Source organism: Etheostoma spectabile, chromosome 4, assembly GCF_008692095.1.
Source record: "Etheostoma spectabile isolate EspeVRDwgs_2016 chromosome 4, UIUC_Espe_1.0, whole genome shotgun sequence".
NCBI classification, from domain to species: domain Eukaryota; kingdom Metazoa; phylum Chordata; class Actinopteri; order Perciformes; family Percidae; genus Etheostoma; species Etheostoma spectabile.
Genome location: NC_045736.1, coordinates 22,873,260 through 22,894,540, shown reverse-complemented (window position 1 = coordinate 22,894,540; position 21,281 = coordinate 22,873,260). Strand labels below are relative to the sequence as shown.

Below are 21,281 nucleotides of genomic sequence, written 5' to 3'. Positions count from 1 at the left end.
TGGTAAGACCTGAAACCTCTCAAATCCTATTCCTAAACTTCAGCTCAATGAGGTCCTGTGTGGTCTGTGAGATGTTGCATTGTATGTGCATGGGCTACGAGCAGCCACCCACAGCACACACAAATCCCACCAGGATAAGCCTTAAACCTCACCCACTTCAAAATGCCCTTGACCTCACACACAATAGCTGGTCCACACATCCACACAGCCTTGACATTCCTTGAAACGCCCTCCATCACACACACACAAACACACACACACACACACACACACCACACACACACACACACACACACACACACACAACACACACACACACACACACACAAGCAGGCACGCATGCACGCATGCACGCACGCACGCACGCACGCACACACAAAGGAAGCAGAAGCAGTGCAATGAGACTTCCTTCTGAGAAAGGAAATGGTGAAAAGTCAAGTCACTTCCTGTTGAGATGTGAGGGGTGATCGTGTGATGGGGGAGAAAGGACAAGGGTCCCCCCTGGATGCCAAGTGGGTCAACCGTGCATTCATGCCTCACAGTCCCCCACAATCCCCCACATGATGTCAAAATAATACTCTAATGGCTGTCTGTCAACCAGTCAACGGAACAAGGATGAGTTGTTGCCATGACAATGGTCATAAAGCCAGCTGGATAGGCAGACATGGTGTGTATATATGATTTCATATCACACAGAGCACTGACATTTAGGAGACGTAAGCTACAGCCCTCAGCTCTCATGGAATATATTATACTACATGTAGTCTGGCTAGTTTACGTGCACTTTTCCAGAGTCTGTGGTTCTGCAGTATTATTGTTGTAGCTGAAGTATTCACCACACAGCTTTCAGACACCATAAAATACTGTGATTGGTGTTTTTGTGGTTCAGTATCAAACCTAGAAAAATCTTCTCCTCAGTTTCATTGTTCAGACTGTCAATGACAGTTGTGTTTTTTCTTTTGATTGTTAAATATTACATTTATTGTAAAAGTACCTGGCCATGATGTGAGGAGTAAAATATTGTTTTTCCCCATTCTGTTAGTGGGGCATATATTTACATTTCTCCATTCAAGTTCTTTGCATGGTGTTTCAAAATACCTTTAGCTCATGAGAGCCATACAAACCAGAACAAAGTACATTCTGCCATTACGTAAAAAACACGAGGCCTCTTACTTTTTTCTTCTCATGTTCTACTACCCTTGGAATTGTGAATCTAACACACTACCCCAGGGCTGAGATTTTACCCAACTCAACAATTTTTGGATTTACAACTAACTAACAGCTGTGAACAATAAAATAAATGACTATTGTTCTGTTGTAATTTTACATAATGTGATTCATACAGTGGTTTGAGAAAGTTTACTAAGTTTTTTCAAATCCTTAATTATGTGAATTATGTAAATAATGTATAATAACATTCCTTTATGTAAATACCGTACGTATCCAATTCCTTATATTTCTTTATTTCTTGTATTTCTACTCTATTTATAATATTGTGCAACTACAACACAGAGTTTCCCTTCGGGGATCAATAAAGTATTTCTGATTCTGATTCTGATCTGATTTACACACCCATGCTAAACTTGATTAAAAAAAAAAAATGTTTTGGAAATTGATTGTAATGCCTTGATTCAAAAAATTTTGGACAAGCCAACCTTTTAAGGACACCAATGTTCTTTATGAATGAATACTGTATTGTAAATAAATAAATGTTCTACCTACAGGGGGCATACGTATACACACCCCTATGTTAAATTCTCATAGAGGCAGGCATATTTTTAAAGGCCAGTTGGAATTAAACTAACCCCATACCATCACATACTCTTCACCCTACCTAGAGATTGACATGGTTTGATTTTAGTTATCTTAATAGCTGGTTTGATTTGCACTGAGAGATGATCTTATGGAAAGTTCAAAGTGTGGGGCTATTTTAATTCCAAAGGCCAAGGGAACTTTATCAGGATGCTAATCCATGAAATAACTGGCCTTTAAAAATAAAATAGTGCCTGCTTCTATGGGAATTTAACATAGGGGTATGTATTTTATGCCCCCTGTATTTTAAGGAAGAACATTTATTTATTTAGAATACATTATGCATTCACAAAGACAATTGGTGTCCTTAAAAGGTTGGATTTTCCCAAGTTTTTTTAATTAAGGCATTAAGATCAATTTCCAAAAGATGTTTTTTTATTCCGTTTTTTAATCAACTTTAGCATGGGTGTGTAAACATTCTCAAGCCACTGTATATTGAAGGCTGTGTAGGTTTCACTACATTATAAGTCTGCTTAATCAACTGGCTCCCATGTGGTTTCCTTCCCACTGAGGTTTTAATATCACCACTGAGACTTATTAGCTTGTTAAACTGCACTGAAGCAGGGAATGTGGATTTTCTTTGCTGATAGGACTTTGGAGACAGAGAGGATGTTGACCTTGACATAGTAATTTTTTATTTTGTTATTTCTTCTTCTAAATTGTGAGTAGGCGGTTTGTTTCACCCTGGTATATTAGAACTTCTGACAATAAACAGATTTCAGAGGTAACAGCTCATCTCATCTCTGGGAAAACAACGATTCATCTATGCTTTTTAGACATCATAAATAACAAATGGTAAAACAACATAAATGTTTGTGCATCGCATATTAAAGGCATCCGCAAATGGAATGAAGCATTTCATTATTGTTTAGAAAGGATACACAGTTTATGTTCCAAGCGTAGAATAGTAAGAGCACTTCTATGCTATCCTAGTCAGACTAAAAAGTGTTTCCCTGCCAGCTACTTTCTGCACACAGAAGAGGCTTTTTAAAAGCACAGGATGAGCACTTCATAATGCAAGTGCATAAAGAAACGAGAGAAGGGAAGGAGGGAAGAGACTAATTAAGATGTACACTGTGATTCAGGGAAATTGCCACATTCTCCCTCTCTTTGTCTGCAGATAGCTCAGAGAGAGTAATGCATCAATCACAGCTGTCCTTTGCAGCCCTGCTCTCCAACCTACATTCTCATTCACAGAGTGAGCTCTGCTTTGATCACAGTGTTTCAATATTGTATTTGTATCCTTTCTGTCTTTCCTCTGCAATGCTATTATTGATCTGATTTTTCACTGGCAAATGCTACATGTCTTACTTTGACCTAAAAAGGAAAGCACAGATTAATCTGCCATAGAGAAAGTTGTACGATTAATTAGTTATCAACCTACGGTGCACAGTTTGGCTATGGTTACTGTACAAAAGACAGTGTCAAATGCAACGTCCAGATCCTATTTTAACACGTATAGCATGGCCTATTGTGAGTGTGATGTCAGCTACACCCTCTCATCCTCCTCACAAGGGAGACTCCCATCAGGGGCCTTGTGGGAAGGATTGAGGGGAGTCCCGTAATTGGAGGCTTCTGTTATCTCCTAACCACAGCAACATAGCTGGCTAGACAGATTCCCATTTCTGCAGAAAACTGGCACATATGTACGCGCCTTTGTGAATGTCAAAAACTATATTTGTATGCAAATGCATACCTCAGAGTGCATGAGTGTACGTGTGATATAGGAGGTGTGGGTGCAAATATTTGAGAGACACTACAAAGACAGAACATTGTATTTATAGGTGTGTGAATTGTGAACTGATGAAGGACAGTGGCTTGACATTGAATATGTGGCCGCATATAAGAAGTGGTCATGTTTGTGGATATAATCCTTAAATTGAAACTGGTGCAGTAGCATGAATATTGTTCCGCATTTCCATTAAAATTACAGCCATACATAAGGCCTCCCAAGCCACTTTCAAAAGGAAGCTCTACATGTTCATGGCTTGGATTTCTATAACTTGTGCTCACTGCTAACAAAAAATAACATTCACTACCTCTATAACAAACATAACATAATCCTACGGACACAATGTTCAATGATCTGTGAAATATTACTATCATGTCCCCCCCTATTTTCTTATTGTAATTACGTTGTTACAATGTACAAGGACTCCACACCAGGACTAAAAATCTTCTCAAGTCAATTCTGTGACTACCTATAAATTGTAAATTCTTGAAACAAATGAAAAAAATCACCAGTGTTGAAAGAATATTGCAACCTGTTTCATCTACAAAACAAGAATGTTCTACATGAGTGTCTGAAAAAGGCAGGTTGATCCAGTAGACAACAACAACAAGTGGATTGGCATTGGTAACTAACTGAAATATTATTTCTGAAAGGCCAATCTTTTAATTTGTTTAAGAAATAATTATGTAAGCCAAATTGTCCTCAGTTCTAAATAACGTTTTAGCAACTTTACGGTACATATTTTGGTTTTACAGGTTTGATTCAGTCTCAATTCTTTTCAGCAAATAAGCTCTGATAAACCTACTGAACGCTACATGCCCAGCACTTAACAGCAGACATATACAGTAAGCAACTAGCTGGTGAACATAGTGGAGCTGTAACCACCTAAAGAGTCAGACATTTCCCTCAGAGTAAGGGGAGACCAAAACAGGTTGACAGTGAATATTGGACTCATTGAAACTCCAGATGACGCTCATGTTATGCTCTGCGTCTGCTACTTATGTAAATAGGAAAGTTAGGAGACACACTCACCATGTCAAATAATGTACTGTAGGGCTCAAAAATTTGGGTCCCCCAGGAAAAAAGTTGTATTAATGGGCATAAAGAAGGCAAGAAAAGATGGAAAAATCTCCAAAAGGCATCAAATGACAGATTAGACATTTGTATAATATGTCACAAAAAGTTAGATTTTATGTCCATCATTTACACTTTCAAAATAACAGAAAACAAAAAAATGGTGTCTGCAAACATTTGGGCACCCTGCAGAGTTTACAGCATGCTAACCTCCCTTTGGAAAGCTGACACCTGACCGTGTCATGGATTGTTCTCAATCATCGTCTGGAAAAACCAGGTGATGTCAATCTTAGGTTTTAAATGCCCCGACTCATCTGACCTTGCCCCAACAATCAACAACATGGCTTCTTCTAAGCAGTTGTCTAGAAAACTGAAACTGAAAATAGTTGACGCTCACAAAGCAGGAGAAGGCTATTAGAAGATAGCAAAGCGTTTTCAGATGCCAATAGCCTCTGTTCGGAATGTAATTATCAATCATCAGGAACAGTGGAAGTTAAAGCAAGTTCTGGAAGACCAAGAAAAATCTCAGACAGAACAACTCACAGGATTGTGAGCAAAGCAAGTCAAAAGCCACGTTTGACTGCACAATCCATCCAGAAAGACCTGGGAGACACTGGAGTTGTGCTACACCATTCCACTATAAAGAGATACTTGTACAATATGGTCTTCATGGAAGAGTCATCAGAAGAAAACCTCTTCTACGTCCTCACCACAAAAATCAGCGTGTGAAGTTTGCAAATGAACATATAGACAAGCCTGATGCATTGTGGAAACACTTTCTGTGGACCGATGAGGTTAAAATCGATTTTTTTGGCCGGAATGAGCAAAGGTACATTTAGGAGAAGAAAGGGCACAGAATTTAAGGAAAAGAACCTCTGCCCAAATCTTAAGCATGAGGGTGAATCAATCATGCCTTGGGGTTGTATTGCAGCCAGTGGCACAGGGAACATTTCACGAGTAGAAGGAAAAATGGGTTCAATAAAATTTCAGCAAATTTTGGACGCTAACTTGATGCCATCTGTGAAAAAGCTGAAGTTAAAGAGAGGATGGCTTCTACAAATGGATAATGATCCTAAACACACCTAAAAATCCACGATGGATTGCAACAAGAGGCATAAACTGAAGGTTTTGCCATGGCCTTCACAATCTCCTGACCTCAACCTTATTTAAAATCTATGGATAGACCTTAAAAGAGGAGTGCGTGACAGACAGCCCAGAAATCTCAAAGAACTGGAAGACTTTTGGAAGGAAGAATGGGCGAAGATACCTCAAACAAGAATTGAAAGAATCTTGGCTGGCTACAAGAAGTGTTTACAAGCTGTGATACTTGCCAAAGGGGGCAGTACAAGGTATTAACTTTGCAGGGTGCCCAAACTTTTGCAGACGACATTTTTTTGTTTTTTTGAAAGTGTAAATGATGGAAATAAAATCTAACTTTTTGTTTCATATTATACGAATGTCTAATCTGTCATTTGATGCCTTTTGGAGATTTTTCCATCTTTTCTTGGCTTTTTTATGCACAATAATAATTTTTTTTACCTGGGGTGCCCAAAATGTTGACCCCCACTGTAATGTCATATTACTGTATGTGAAAGCACTATAAAATTCCTGAACACTTGTTCCTAACATCCCACAATCTTAACCCCAGTGATTCTCTGAAAGCTGCAGCTTCTTATCTTTGCTGTAAGCCACACTGACCGACGAGCCTGCCTTGAGAACTGCTTGAAAGCCAGGTTTCCAGTTGCACAGAGAGCCGTTCCTGCTGGGTTTTAAATACATGCACAGAAGCTTCTAAAAAACCTGCAGGAAAGTCTCACATCCTCATCCATTATTAATAGTGCCTTAAGCCTTCCTTGTGCTGGGGATGACAAACTGAAATCAGAAATAGAAACTTTGTCTCATAATACTGAAGGAATGGTTGTGTTTGAAATCTGAATTTGACTAGCTTGTCCTTCAGTGAGTTGTCCTTTGATTATAGTGTGTTTGGAGGGAATAGCAATTAACTGCTAATAAACAAAGCGGATAAGCGGATGAAGATGGATGGATGGATGGATGCTAATAAACAAAGTCAGTGGTGATTCCTGTCCCTGATGGTTAGCGAGGGGCACAGAGTTAAAGGTTAAGGGTCCAAGGCTACGGCACTGTGATTGCATGAGTGTTTCAGTCGGTTCAATTAATTTAAAAGCAACATCACAGTTGAGTGCTGAGGTCAGGCAAAGGACTTACATCTGCAGCTCATTTCTCAGAAGCCTCGATCTGAATTGGAGAAGGATTCCTGAAAAAGATACGAGGAAAACTGTGTCAGCATCTGTGTGTGTTACAAACCCGTACAAGCGTGTCATACTTTACTTGTTAACCAAAAGGAAAACCTGAGCATCTTTTGCTACAGACACACACCCACACATAGCTGAGGGTGAGGCTTTGCCATGCAGCATTGCAAATTGGGTTAAAATGATCAGATTGGGAACCAGTGCTTGAGGGCAACTTGTGTTTAGGCTCAGGCCAGCAAAGTATCAGCAAGCAGCTTCATCTTGTTGTCTACTTTACACTTCTCTGTCCCACTTTCTCTGTCTCTTCCTCCTCTTCCACACCTTGGAGGATAGTACAAAGGCACAGACTCGCTTTAGCACATTTCAATCACAGCAGTCTCCTACTCATTCTTATTCCAGTCGCTTTTATAACACCAAGAGTGTTACAGGAGCTATGACAATGTTAGATCAGGGCTCTTCTCTGTCAGTCGTACACTTACCATGTGTCCGATAACACTACAGAGTCCACACGGAAGAGTTAAATCAGTGCTCGGACACAAGACTGTATGTGTGTGTCGGTGTGTCTTTAGACATCTTCAGTATTTATTTGTGTGTGAGTATATGCTTGTTTGTTATATATTTTTGCATGGTAAGTGTGCAATCCACCCTTGTCAAAACACACTTTCTTTTTATGATTTCAATAGAAGTACTTCAAGCTTCTCAACTACAAAAGGCCCATACTTTGACAAGTGCCATCTTAAATCTGTGGGAGAAAGATTTTTTGAGGTCATGCTGTACATCAAACTGCATCCTGGTGCTCTTTTTTTGCATTATGGATTCCTCTCTTCCTCGGAAAGTCAGTGAGAAGACGCCTTTTATGTTAAAATTAAAATGCTGCTGTGTTCAGTGTTTTACTGTTTTATTCCTATACACATATCCAACTCACATCAAGAAAACTGTTGGATATTCTCTTTGATATTTTGGGAATTCATCTGTTGGTAGTCTTTGATGGTGGCAAACATACAAAATATTAAGGAGAGTAGATGGCACATAAACAACAGACGTATTCAATGCAAAAGAACAAAAACAATGTCCACATAGGAACTGTTCCTGTTTTAATATGCACATGAAACAAAGATAAACAGTAGGGGTGTTTCTAATTCTACACACATTTTGGGATGAGGATAAAGAAATTCGCTGGATTGAAATATGCTGGATGTTTGGTCAAAAAGTCAGTAAAATAAACAGGGTGCTGGGGCATCAAGTGCTTCAACCTAAACCACTAAATGGATCGTTTTTCCCCGTCTTCAGAAATCACCCATTCAGTATGAGTGTTTTTCAATCTTGCACTCCCCATCGGCAGATGACGATGTTTGCCTGTGCCTTCTAAAACCGTTACAATAAACAGTTCTCTGCAATCTCTAAATCTGCTACCTCTATGGTTAAGGTTTGGTTAGGTTTGGGCCAATAAAACTAATTGGCTAAGGTTAAGAGAAAGATAAAAAACAACCAGAAAACGATATCTGGTAGGAGAGAAAATGCACGTGTTTTTGACTCAACCATCCATCCGGTCCTCTTGTCTCAGAGATTTTGTGGCGCTGCAATATTAAACTGATGGACATGTTAAATAGAGCAACCATGAAGGCAAAAGGAAAAATGAAAGGGGAAATCAAAACTAAGTCTAACCAGACTGCTAACAGAATTGGCAAATGTAAATAAAGTACAAAACTAAAATGAAACCAGGATCCAGTGATGGCTGTAAAATGTAAAGCTGTCCCTTTGGTTGGCTTTAATAACATACTGCAGGAAGAACCGGCTGCTCATCAGCCAGCTTTAGAGTTGGAGGAAGTACAAACTGTCATGTTTTTTACCAGACCATTCAAAATGGTCTAGACTCACCATTCTGCCCTGAATATAAACAACCATTGTATAAAAAAAACGGTTTCACTAAAGTGGTTGACTTTGATTTTTGGGAAATAATCAACAAACACAAACTCAAAAATGTTGTGACCTTTAGCAATAAAATGTCAAGAAAAAGTGCACACAAACACACATACAAACACCTCTTAACAGGGTTAAAGGTCATCTTATGTCAGCTTCAAGAAGAAGAATGACAAGAACAAGAACCCAGTCCAACATCACCTGTTAGTAGTAATCATATATATATATATACTGTATATACTGTATATTACATATATATACGGTATATACTATATATACCGTATTTATATACAGTATGTATCTCACATTCATTATAATATAAATATTTAAAGGGAGTAAGACTGCAGGTGTATATGCATGAAGCTACATCAGGGTGCTTTACACTTCCTGGGAGAGCAGAAACTCTAACAGTTTAAACTCATTCACACAGCACAGATGGAGTTGAATTGCAGACAAATGAAGTGCACTTTATGGAGTTTTGGGAATTGAATTGGGAATGGGTTTCATGCCAAACCCCTTTTCTCTCGCTTCATCGCCTACTGTAGATTAAAAGGACTAATGTAAAACTGCACTTCACTGCACTGGGTTGGTTGGGGCGAGTAAGATAAATTAGAAATGAGATTGGGAAACAGATTGAGGCATCAGGCCAGAGGGATCTGCTGATTGGGCTCTTCATTTAGGGAATGCAATATGAATGACTGGTTGTGGAAAATCTCTTTCTCAGTGATAGAAATTGGTCTGAATTGACAAACAATTACATTAGATTAGATGTTTCAGAATTTGCAGCTAAATTAAATGCATTGATTGAGGATTAGTTTTTACCACAGCAGAAGTTTACCACTTTCAGCCGTGCAAGAGTAGTTAAAAGAACATTTATCTAGCAAACATTTCAGCAACATATAGTTCAATGAAGGAGCTTTGATAAAGATTCGCAATACAATAGAGATTGATCTTGGGAATCACGTTTCCTGGGAGACACAGGACGTGCACTTGGCAACATCACTGGTACTTAACTATTGCAGTCCATTCAACTTTTTGCAATACATTGTAGCTGTAATAAATTTAACAAATATTCAATTGATTTCCATTCAATTTTAGGTACAGCCTCACAGAGACACAAGCATGGAAGTAGAGTATTGTTAATCCTTTACTTGTATACTTTTAAATCAATATTCTGTTCAGGACATGCCCTTTTGGTTTTGCTTTAAAAAACCACAAGGTTTATTGATCCTACTGTATATCATACATTGAAATGTTGAGCAACTCCTCATTTCTCGGATGTGCACTAAATTCCTCCTTCCTTTTGATTTACATGACAAACGTGTGCCAATGTTTTTTATCTGTTCTGAATCCATGCAAAGTAGATTGCATGTTCTTAAACAAAGGTAAAACAGTCAGTTGAAAGAGTCTGTGGGTGATTTGAGTTTTATTTAAAAAATTAGACTGTAGCTGATTAGTTACTAAACTCTGTCGCTGTGAACCAACCAGGTTATCATTGTTTTGTTAGGTAAAACACAAGCATGCTTGCGGTTGGTACCTCTGTGCTTCGGAACACGCATTATATGAGGATATATTATCCTTACATATATGTCCCCCCCCCCCCCCATTTGTCTTAAATTCTCCCACTCACAACTCACTAAGTAAACTTTTCACTAGATACCACTAGTATAATACTAATTTTCCTTATAGTTGGACTTAATATAATAAAATAACAATAATTTAAAATAAGCAGTTTGGGGCTATCTGCCTACATAAGACTGTGATAAGTACATGAGACACAACAAAGTATCATTGTAATACCACCAACCATGAAATCCAGTTACTGCATGACCTAAAGAGTCACTATGTCCAGGTGCATAACCAAGCAAATGTTGATTATTCAAAGGCTCTAACTACAGAAAGTAAATTTTGCTCACAGCAACATAAATGTTGAAAACATTATATTCAGGTAAGGAGGTAAAGGCTGGTGAAAAGACCAACAGACACAAGAGTCCTTTTAGAAATCTGTTGGGCCATTTCATGAAGATGAGGACAAGAACTTTTCCTACTTATACAATTTGTATTATTCAGTGAGCAGATGGGAAGCAACTTGAGTGTGACTGAAGATCCCACAAGTTAGGCAGTGTGACAACTCTTTTGGACAGAATTACACACTCATTCCAAAATTATCTGCATGTTATAATTATGCTAATGACCCGGTAGCTGGAAGCGGATATGGCAACTGGATTATATGTGGTCACTGCAATAATGGAATTTGTGCGAGAGTGTGTGTATGTGTGTGTGTGTGTGTGTGTTTGAGAGAGAAAGACAGTGTACAGTATGACAACAAAAAGTATACCAACATGATCATTAATTATTAATTAAAATTGATCCTTTTGAATCCCTTTGACCTTGAAATAAAGATAGTTTTGGTAATATCAGTTTGCAACCAGCTTTAAATAGAGCATTTGTTATTTCATAAAAAGCAGGATCTGTTCTAATCATTTGGTGATCAGAACAAGATTGTCACAAGCTAGAATCAGTTTGCTGCTGATTTCCTGGGAAGCTATTCACAAAAATATTTTTTCCATTTCTTTAAAAGCATTTTACATCTTTGAGTGAACAGCTGCCGCATTGTTCACTGTGATTTATAAGTGGTATTGTCTTTCTTTTCTCCAACTTTTCCATGATCTTGAATTCTGAGGAATGCAGTCTGAAATTCCTCGGCATGTTTAATCTCCCAGATGAGCTACAGTATATTCAAAATGTTCTTACACACACTCTCTTTTACTCTTTGGACCCCATCTCGCAAGTGCAACAAGTGCAAAGTACGTCTTGGGTGCACTGTGCGAGCATTTCTAAGCGCTCCTCTAAGCGCTCCTATTTTGGTTTATGTCGGTGCAGCAGTGCAAAGTGCAAAAGGGCTGTGTGCGGTGGAGTATAGAGCGGAGGGTGGCGGAATTAATAAATACACCCTCATCCAGTCTCATCATTGGTCTTATTGCTATGAAACAGCTGTGCCAATCAAAGCAACACATGATGTTGATAACTCAACAAATGGAAAGACACTTTTTCAGGAACACACAGCATCACAAATCTGCAGACATATACTACTATACTGTTATCTACTACTAATACTATTTATATAGTGAATTTTGATGAAGCTGTTTGTGTGATTGCATCAATCGGAATATTTCAGATCATAAATGAATATATATATCACATCATAAATGGTCATATCAATTTGTAGAATTTGACACAACAGCGTTTGCATCTTTATGCATTTCAAGAATAAAACATGAAACACCAATTTAGCTGAAAAAGGAATTTGGAACAGATGTAATGGCACACAGGATTAATAAGTTGCTGTAATACAATGCCGCCCGCATAAAAAAATATGTTATAACACACCAATCTGATGTGTATAGAGAGGCTTGGGGTTAATTTATAGCAGTCTGGTGTCATTAGCATGTGATTTTATTGAGGTAAACACAGTGAACGGCCGTGCGTAATTCTCAAATCAGGGGCTGCAGACTTGTCAACATATGTGTTCTGCTGCCATTAGAAGGCTGCAGGGATTTAACAAACTGAAGCAGAAGGTTTTCATATAGTATAAAGCAACGGGAGATACTGTAAGAATCACTTAATTTAAGTTTCTGTTGGCAGAGGTTCTGAGACAGTTTGTGTTAAGTTAGTGACAAAAAAAAAATTGATTGTAACTTTCTGGAGCCTACTAGCTATCACACGTCACTGAAAGCACATAACTCCTGTGCTCTGCAGCAGATCACACTACTTACTATTTTGGTTTTCGTTCTTTGAACTTCCTCCATGGTATGAGCGAGGGGATGGAGTAACAACAAGCACAGGCCCTTCTCAGGGCTAAAAAGTCACAGACAAGCATAAGTAGAAAACAAAACTCTTTCTGTGGAAGCCAAGTTTCTGCTCTCGCCCACCGTTACAACTTAAATGAGATGCCCTTTGGTTTCAAAAGTTCCAAATAAACCATTATGTCTACAGCCAATCAATTGGGCATTCTCTTTGTCTTTTTATTAGATATTGAATCAAACCACACAATACTTATACAAATACAGTAATTGAACAGCACCAGTATTCGTTACTCTCTAGCTTCCTCAAGTATCATCACCGTAATGTATCCCAAACATAATTCTTGATGGCCCCTGACCTTATAACTCATTATGCATCATCAAATAAATACAATACTAATCTAAATAAATATATCCAATTATGTATATTGTACTTAGACAACTGCAAATTTCTTTCATTTTGCTTTTAGACCTCCTGATACATATTTAAAGATTTTATGTTACAGTAATCCGTTCACAAATGGACAACTTCAAAGGTGGCATGTTGCTTTAGGCAGAGTTTTCTATTCTAAAACAAGTATTTTGGGTTAAATTGGATTCCAGCAGATGCATCAATGTTGCCACATCCTCTAGACAGAAGTATTGAATATAGAATATAATTGCTTTAACCTTGTGTCAAGTCTGCCCTTGATATATCTCTCAGTTGACCCAGTTCTTCATCAGCGGTTGAATTTCAAACCGTGCTTGAGCTTTCTGACAACCCAAGGTCAGAAACTAATGTAGAAAAATAGTAACTAAGGAGCTAATTTATATTTTGAGTTGGCCAGTCTAATTAGTCTAGGCGTCTAATTCCTCTGCAGATGAATCAAGAAATTATTTTTTTGTATATTCACAGACATTTTTAAATTTGAAAGTGTGTTTATCTTGATTCTAACCTGTGTCAATATGATAAGGACATATTAACTCTTTAAGGAATTCAATTCAATTCAATTTTATTAATAGTATCACATCATAACAAGTAGGGCTGGACCACATTCTATAATTTATAGAATGCAGATATTTTGTATATATTTTGATTAAAACTGATATTAAATGATTGACAAATTGTTTGTGGTACTCTTGTGGCTTTGATTTATCTTTTTAATCACTTTATTTTAATTTTAAACTATAACATTTTACAAATTTATAACCACATTGGTGTATTAGTGAAGGATTTTGGTTTTACCCACATTACTTCATTCTTTTACAATGCAGTAACTTCAACTGTAATATTTTAATATTATTATTAAGAGAGGATGCAATATCTGTCTGTAAATCTTACAGTCTCACAGAGGCTACACAATTTGTATCCTACTAGCCTAACCTTTTTTTCTTGGCCTTTATATTGGATAAGGAAGCTTAGAATGAGGGAAACTGCTTGTTGACAGTTCATTTTATTTCTCAGAATTAAAAGGGACCAGTCAATTAGTTTCCCAAATCAATAAGAGAGACCACTTAATTAGACTAAATTTGTTTTGAAAGATCAGTCCCTGGTCTTTTGTACTCAAGCTTACCAAATCTCATTCTGGAGTCAATATGCACTTCAACTGTTTGTATAGTTTAGGTGTGGGCTGCTTTTAAAAGACAGAGCCTCAAAAGGTATACTACAAATGGCTCAGCTGTTCATTTAACATACTACAAACACACATAGATCAACTGCTGGATCTCCTATTTGGCCTTCTGAGACAGGATTGCTCTGTGTGTTGCATATTGAAACTCACCTCGTATGTTGTATTCTATATAAGTTTGAACGATAAGTATTACATAAATATGTTATGTCATAAATGTTGCAGTGTGACTCCCTCAGTTGTACATAAGCCAGAGAATCCATATATGTTTCAGCAGTGGACAGTCGAGTGGCAGACGGTGTAAACGGAGACTGCTGGTAAAATGCAGGCCAACTGTGAACGCAGCACGCTAGCTCTGTAGGAGCTGGCTCAAGAGAGAGATGCGCTGCCTTCAGCTAATATGCGCGTACACTCACACTCACACACACACACAACATAACACACACACATTACTTCAACACACTTCTTTAACACACTTCTTTAATCAAAGTTTGCGGATGGACACTTTGATTAAAGAAAAATACACAAAAACAAACAAATGGACAAAAGTACACATAAAGATGCACTATGACAAACATGAACGAGAAGGAACACCTCTCTCTCTCTCTGCCTGTCTTTCATTTATCTGGGGCTGCTGCTTTAGCATAGGGTTAACAAGTCAGGGAGAGAGAAAATGAAATAAGCCACATACACACACACACACACACACACACACACACACACACAACACACACAACATCCACCACACACACACCTACGGGTTATGGTTACTAAAGGGACATGCGGCCAAACAGGTTTTGGCCCATAGAGGGGCTTTTACATCCTTTCCGGATTCTTTCGCTTCACAAAGATGGGTGTACCAAAAATCTGTTTTTAAGCATACAACACAAATTCCAACCTCATAATATGAATACACACAAACAACTCAAAATGTAACACCTGACAACATGCCGCACGAATTATGAGGACCAAAGTTAATGAGGTGCATAACTTGCCCGCCCCTGATCACAAATCGAAATATAGCACTAGCCCATTTGTGAGGACATCAGATATACACACACACAAAAAGTCATTGAGGTGATTAAGGTCCAATTCATGATTAAAGGACCATGTCCACACACATACACAAGTAGTGAAGGCCTGGCATTACCAAAGGCACACGAACCATAAGAGGACAGTTTAAAGGACAAGGAATAAACCTCTCTTCTTTTATATGTATATTGATATCATACATACTAGATAAGATAGTTGTGTGCAAAAACCAATTTATTGTCTGCTTCGGTCATTTTGCGCGCAAACTTCAAAGTCTGCTAAAACAGTTGGTATTTACTAAGGTACACTGCATATACATGGGACTAAAGGCTGAGGCAGGAGGCCCATTAAAAGCTCAGTGTTCTCTGAAATACAATCCATTAGTGGGATTAACTGGTAACCGATATACAGTGTACCGCGTAAAAGGACGATGATAAAACAGGACAACGCACTCATCAGTAGTGAAAAGTGCCATTTTTAATACAAACAGCAGTTACAAAAAAAAATGAGGCATCAGCAGAAACTTCCCTTTTTAAGAACAAAATTGAACTACAAACATCATTGATCATAACAGGCAACATAACACGTTTTGGTGGTTTCTTTTTAAGAGTATGCCCGATTCTATTTTACAATGCATCTAATTTTTTGAAGTGACCGTTAGCAAGTCAGGATGTCAGCGTTCTGCATGCATTTCGTGTGGCCAGTTCCTTGTGGGCAAGCTCTTATATGTGCTTTTTAAAATGTATCATTATAGCGGCAACCTCTTTTGGGAACACTGCGCTTTCCGTTTCCGTCTTTGATTCTGTCTCTCCGGGCAATCTCCAGGAGACACTACCAAAAGTGATAAAAATATGGGCGGTGGAAATCCAATGCCTTAGTACACTTATGCACAGAAAGTTTTTACCTAGTAACTCGATCAACTTTCAATGCTTGTTGTAAACTACAGGGGCATGCACATAATCTGACTTTTTCTCCGGACTTGATTGCCCAATGTTTTTTTCTTTTTGGGACGTAGTGGTCCTGGTAAATGTCCATCAGAGTGAACAAATGCTAATGCTCTCTGTCCTTGCTCTGCTTATTTAAAATGGGGTTAAAATACTGTTGGGCTATCAGAGATCATTTCATTTTATGTTTAAAGTCTTTCGGGCTTGCTCTTTATGTCCAACTTTCGTGAGCTATAAAATGTATTTCATCCTGAAAATCTAAATTACTCTAAACACACACACACCCCCACACCACAGAACATGTGAAAATCGAGTTTAGGAATTGGATATTTTTTTTTTTTTTTTCAGTCAGATCAGTTCATAAGCAAGACCCCTATCACTATCCATTAAGGCTTCATGTTTAAATAAAATCCTACCACAGCCTTTAACTATCATGATATCATTTTGTGAAGCACATGAAGGAATGAATGAGTTACTTATCTTCAATCGCTTTCTATCAGACAGCGCAGGGTGGGAACCACTGACTCTAAAAATGTGTGGAACAACTCGTAGGGGTTTTGGTGTGTTGCATACAAGGTTGGTCATGTCTCTTGCTGTCCTGCAATGCCTCCTTTTTTTCTTTTTTTGGTCCACCGCTGGTCTATGTATTCGTTGAACACTGCAAAAAGAGAAAAAAAAAATACTATCAAGTCAAACTTAAAACACTGTTAATATTTAATCTTCATTAAATTGTAATGTTATTTAAAGCTTAGATAAATCTACCAAAAACAAGTAAACTTCATTTTCAACCGCTTTGCGAGCATTCCTACAGCACTGGCTAGGAGAATGGAGGGCTCATACAACACGTGTCAGGGCACTTCAATATATAGTAAGTATCTAATCCAAATATTAGGTCAAGCCCACAAAAAGGGATTGTCTTGGGGAAAACCACTGGTAAAGCAAAACGAGTGAGATCCACCCAAACAGACCAGTTGAGTTAGGGGACAAACGGAAAGCAGAGCGCCATTCATTCGGTGACCTAGTAAAACCACTTCAAAAGTTATCGTACCTGTAGATGTGTTCTAGGGAAGAGTCAACTATTGTGAATGACAAATAAAACAACCTTAATTAGGAATTATTGAAACTTCCAGTAGCAAAGTTTAATGCAATAAATAAAACTCATCATGAAACCCGCTACCAGTCTGGGTAGAGGAAAATACAGTCTGGAGGTAGAGGGGAACATACAGTCTGAGTTAGAGGACAAAGGACAACGTCTGAGGATGAGAGGAAAATACAGTTGAGGTAGCGGAAAAAACCGTGAGGTAGAGGTGAAAATACAGTCAGTGTTAGAGGAAATTACAGTCCGTGGCAGAGGAGGAAAATACCGTATGAGGTAGAGGAAAATTTACGTCTGAGGTAGTGAGGAAAATAGAGTCTGATCGGCGAAAAAAACTACGTCTGAGGAAGAGGAAATAAGTCGATGGTGATGGAACATACAGTCGGGCAGAGGAAAAGACAGTCTGTGGTTGAGGAGAAACATACGTCTGAGGTAGGAACCCTACAGTCCGAGGCCAGAGGAAACATTACAGTCTGAGGCAGAGGAACATACAGTCTTTTTTTAGTGTTAGGGAACAACAGTTGAGGTGGAGGAACATACAGTCTGTGTTAGAGGAAACTAAATGTTTGTGGTAGTAGTGAACATACAGTCGTGTTGAGGAACAGAAGCTGTGTTAGATGACCACACCGTCTGTGTTAGAGACATATAGTCGGAGATAGTAGAACATACAGTCTGTGGCGAGGGAAATACAGTCTGAGGTGAGTTTTGAAAATCCGTCTTGAGGGTTGTAGAGGGAAAACATAGAGTTGAGGTGAGGGAAATAAGTCTGTGGTAGAGAACATACAGGTCTTGAGGCAGAGGAAATACAGTCTGAGGTAGGGAAAAATACAGTCTGTGGTAGGAGAAATCATTCCGTCCTTCGTCTGTGTTAGAGGAAATTACAGTTCTGAGGTAGGGACCAACAGTCTGAGGATAGAGGAATACAGTCTGCGTTAGCAGGAACATACATCGTCTGAGTAGCGGAACATTTACAGTCGGGTAGAGGAACATAGAGTTGTGGCAGCGGAACATACAGTCTGCCCGGTTAGTTAGGAAAATACAGTCACCCTGTTAGAGGGAACATACAGTCTGCAGTGCGGGATACCAGTCAGTGGTTGAGACATACGTCTGTGGACGAGAAACCTACAGTCGAGGTAGAGGGACACATCGGTCTGAGGCAGAAAAAACATACAGCTCTGAGGCAGGGACCATACAGTCTGATGGATAGCGGAACATACCAGTCTGTGGCAGAGGAACATACAGGTCTGTGGTAGAGTCCCATACAGTTGAGGTAGAGAACTACAGTCTGAGGCAGAGGACATTACCAGTCTGTGTTAGAGGAAAAATACAGTCTGTGGTAGAGGACATACAGTCGGTCGTTAGAGGAAAATACAGTCTGAGGTGAGAACATACAGTCTGTGGCAGAGGAAATACGCGTGGTAGAGGAAACATACAGTCTGAGGTAGAGAAAACATACAGTTGGGCAGCGGAAATACTAGTCGTGTTAGAGGCACATACAGTCTGTGGTAGAGGAGGAACATACAGTCTGTGTTAGAGGAAACATACAGTCTTAGCGAGGAAATACAGTCTGAGGTAGAGGACCATACAGTCAGTGTTAGAGGAACATTACAGTCTTAGTAGAGGAACATACGTCTGGGGTGGAGGACATACATCGTTGTGGTTAGAGGCAAATACAGTCTGTGGTAGAGGACACTACAGCTGTGTTAGAGGAAATACAGTCTGTGTTGAAGGACTACAGGCGTGTAGAGGAACTTAACGTCTGTGTTAGAGGAAGAGATTAGTAGAGGTAGAGGAACATACAGTCTGTGGGCAAGAGGCAATACAGTCTGAGGTAGGAGGAACCTACAGTTGAGGTTAGAGGGAACATAGAGTCTGTGGTAGAGGGAAAATACAGTTGAGGCAGAGGAACACCAGTCTGAGGCAGAGGAACATACAGTCCGAGGCAGAGGAGCATGCGTCTGCGGTAGAGGAACATACAGCCTGAGGGAGAGGATTCAGTACAGTCTGGGTTAGGAAATCATACAGTCTGTGGTAGCGCAACCCATTACAGTCTGGTTAGAGGAACCTACAGTTGAGGTAGAAACAAAACAGTTGAGGTAGAGGAAACATACAGTCTGTGTTAGGAAACAAGTCTGTGTTAGAGGAAATAAAGTCGAGGTAGAGAAACTACTCTGAGGTAGAATGCAACATACAGTCTGTGTGAGAGGCACATGGAGGCTGCAGTCTGTAGGCAGAGGGAACATACAGTTGTAGAGCGGAACCTACAGTCTGTGCAGTAGAACCTACAGTCTGAGTAGAGGAAATACAGCAGTGTTAGAGGACCAACAGTCTGAGGTAGGAGGAACATCCAGTCTGTGTAGAGGAACATACAGTCTGGGGTAGAGGAAACTATCGGCTATCCAGGGCGAGGAACATTACAGTCTGTGCAGCATGGAAACTACAGTCTGAGGTAGAGGATAAATACAGGCTGAGGTCGAGGAACAGAGTCGAGGCAGCGCTTCAGAGAACATACCGTCTGTGGTAGAGAATTTACAGTCTGAGGTAGAGGAACCATACAGGTCTGTGTGAGAGGAACCATACAGTCGTGTAGAGGAACAACCTAGTGGAGAGGAATACAGTCTGTGGCAGCGGAACATACAGTCTGCGGAAGAGGAACATATTAGTCTGCGGTAGAAGAAACACCAGTTGAGGCAGCGGAACATACAGTTCTTGTGGTAGAGGAACATACAGTCTGTGTCGAGGAACCATAATATCTGTAGCGAGGACATACAGTCTGTAGCAGAGGAACTATACAGTCCTGAGAGTAGAGGAAACAGTCAGTGTTAGAGGAAACATACCCACAGTCTGAGGGTCGAGGAACATAACAGTCGGTGTAGAGGGAGAACATTACAGTCTGGTGTTGAGGAAAATAGTGAGGTAGGGAACATACGTCTGTGGCAGAGAAAAAACAGTCGAGGTAGGGAAAATACAGTTGAGGTAGAGGAACATTAGAGTCTGAGGGTAGAGGAAATACAGTCGTGGTAGAGGAAACATACAGGTTGAGTAGAGGAACATACAGTCAGTGTAAGCGGAAATACATCTGTGGTAAGAGGAACATACAGTCTGGGGTAGAGGAACTAACAGGTCTGGGTAGTAGTAACATACAGTCTGTGGTAGAGGAATCCAGTCTGTGGCAGAGGGAACATACAGTTGTGGTAGAGGGAACCTACGCTGAGGTATAGAGGAACATACAGTTGAAGGTAGAGCCATCAGTCGGTGGAGAGGAAACATACAGTCTGAGGGAGAGAAGAACATACGTCTGAGGCAGAAGACATCCAGTTGAGGTAGAGGAACATACACGTCTGAGCAGGGAACATCAGTCTTGTGGCAGAGGAACATACAGGTTCTGTGTGAGGAACATACAGTCTGAGTTAGAGAAAATACAGTCTGAGGCAGAGGAAAATCAGTCTGTTTGGTAGAGAAACATACAGTCTGTGGCAGGGAACTACAGTCCTGTGGTAGAGGAACATACGTCGAGGGGCAGAGGAAATACGCTGTGCTAGAGGACATACAGTCTTTGGAAGAGGAGGAAATAGACATCGGGAGAGGAACCTTACAGTCTGAGGTAGAGGAACATACAGTCGGGGCAGAGGACACATACAGTCTGTGGCAGAGAACCATCAGTTGATGTGTAGAGGCCCAGACATGGTCTGCGGTCGAGGCAAAATACAGTCGGTGTTAGAGGAACAGACCAGTCAGTGGTAGCGGAACTACCGTCTGATGGTTCGAGGAACATACAGTCTGAGTAGAGGAAATACAGTCTGTGATAGAGGAACTAGTCTGAGGTGCTGGATGGTTCTCAACAGGTGGCCTGTCAATGGGAAATTGCAGATCTTCTGTGATGGCCCCGGGTATAGATGGCTTGTTAAAAGGTTCCTCATTCAAGGGGTCAAGCTGTGTGAGAGACAAGTTCCGACCATTTGGAGGGGATACAGTGTTTGAATGTCTGGGT

The 21,281-nt window shown here is 39.7% G+C and overlaps 1 protein-coding gene across 2 annotated transcripts in view; it reads right to left on the bottom strand.

Annotated features, from left to right (window-relative positions):
- dlgap4b (discs, large (Drosophila) homolog-associated protein 4b) overlaps window positions 1–21,281 on the bottom strand; it is a 126,266-nt gene that overhangs the window by 36,921 nt on the left and 68,064 nt on the right. For both annotated transcript variants that reach the window (XM_032513471.1, XM_032513470.1), the window contains exon 3: window positions 6,845–6,893. The gene's annotated coding sequence lies outside the window, so the exon portion shown is untranslated. The remainder of the gene's footprint in view (window positions 1–6,844; window positions 6,894–21,281) is intronic.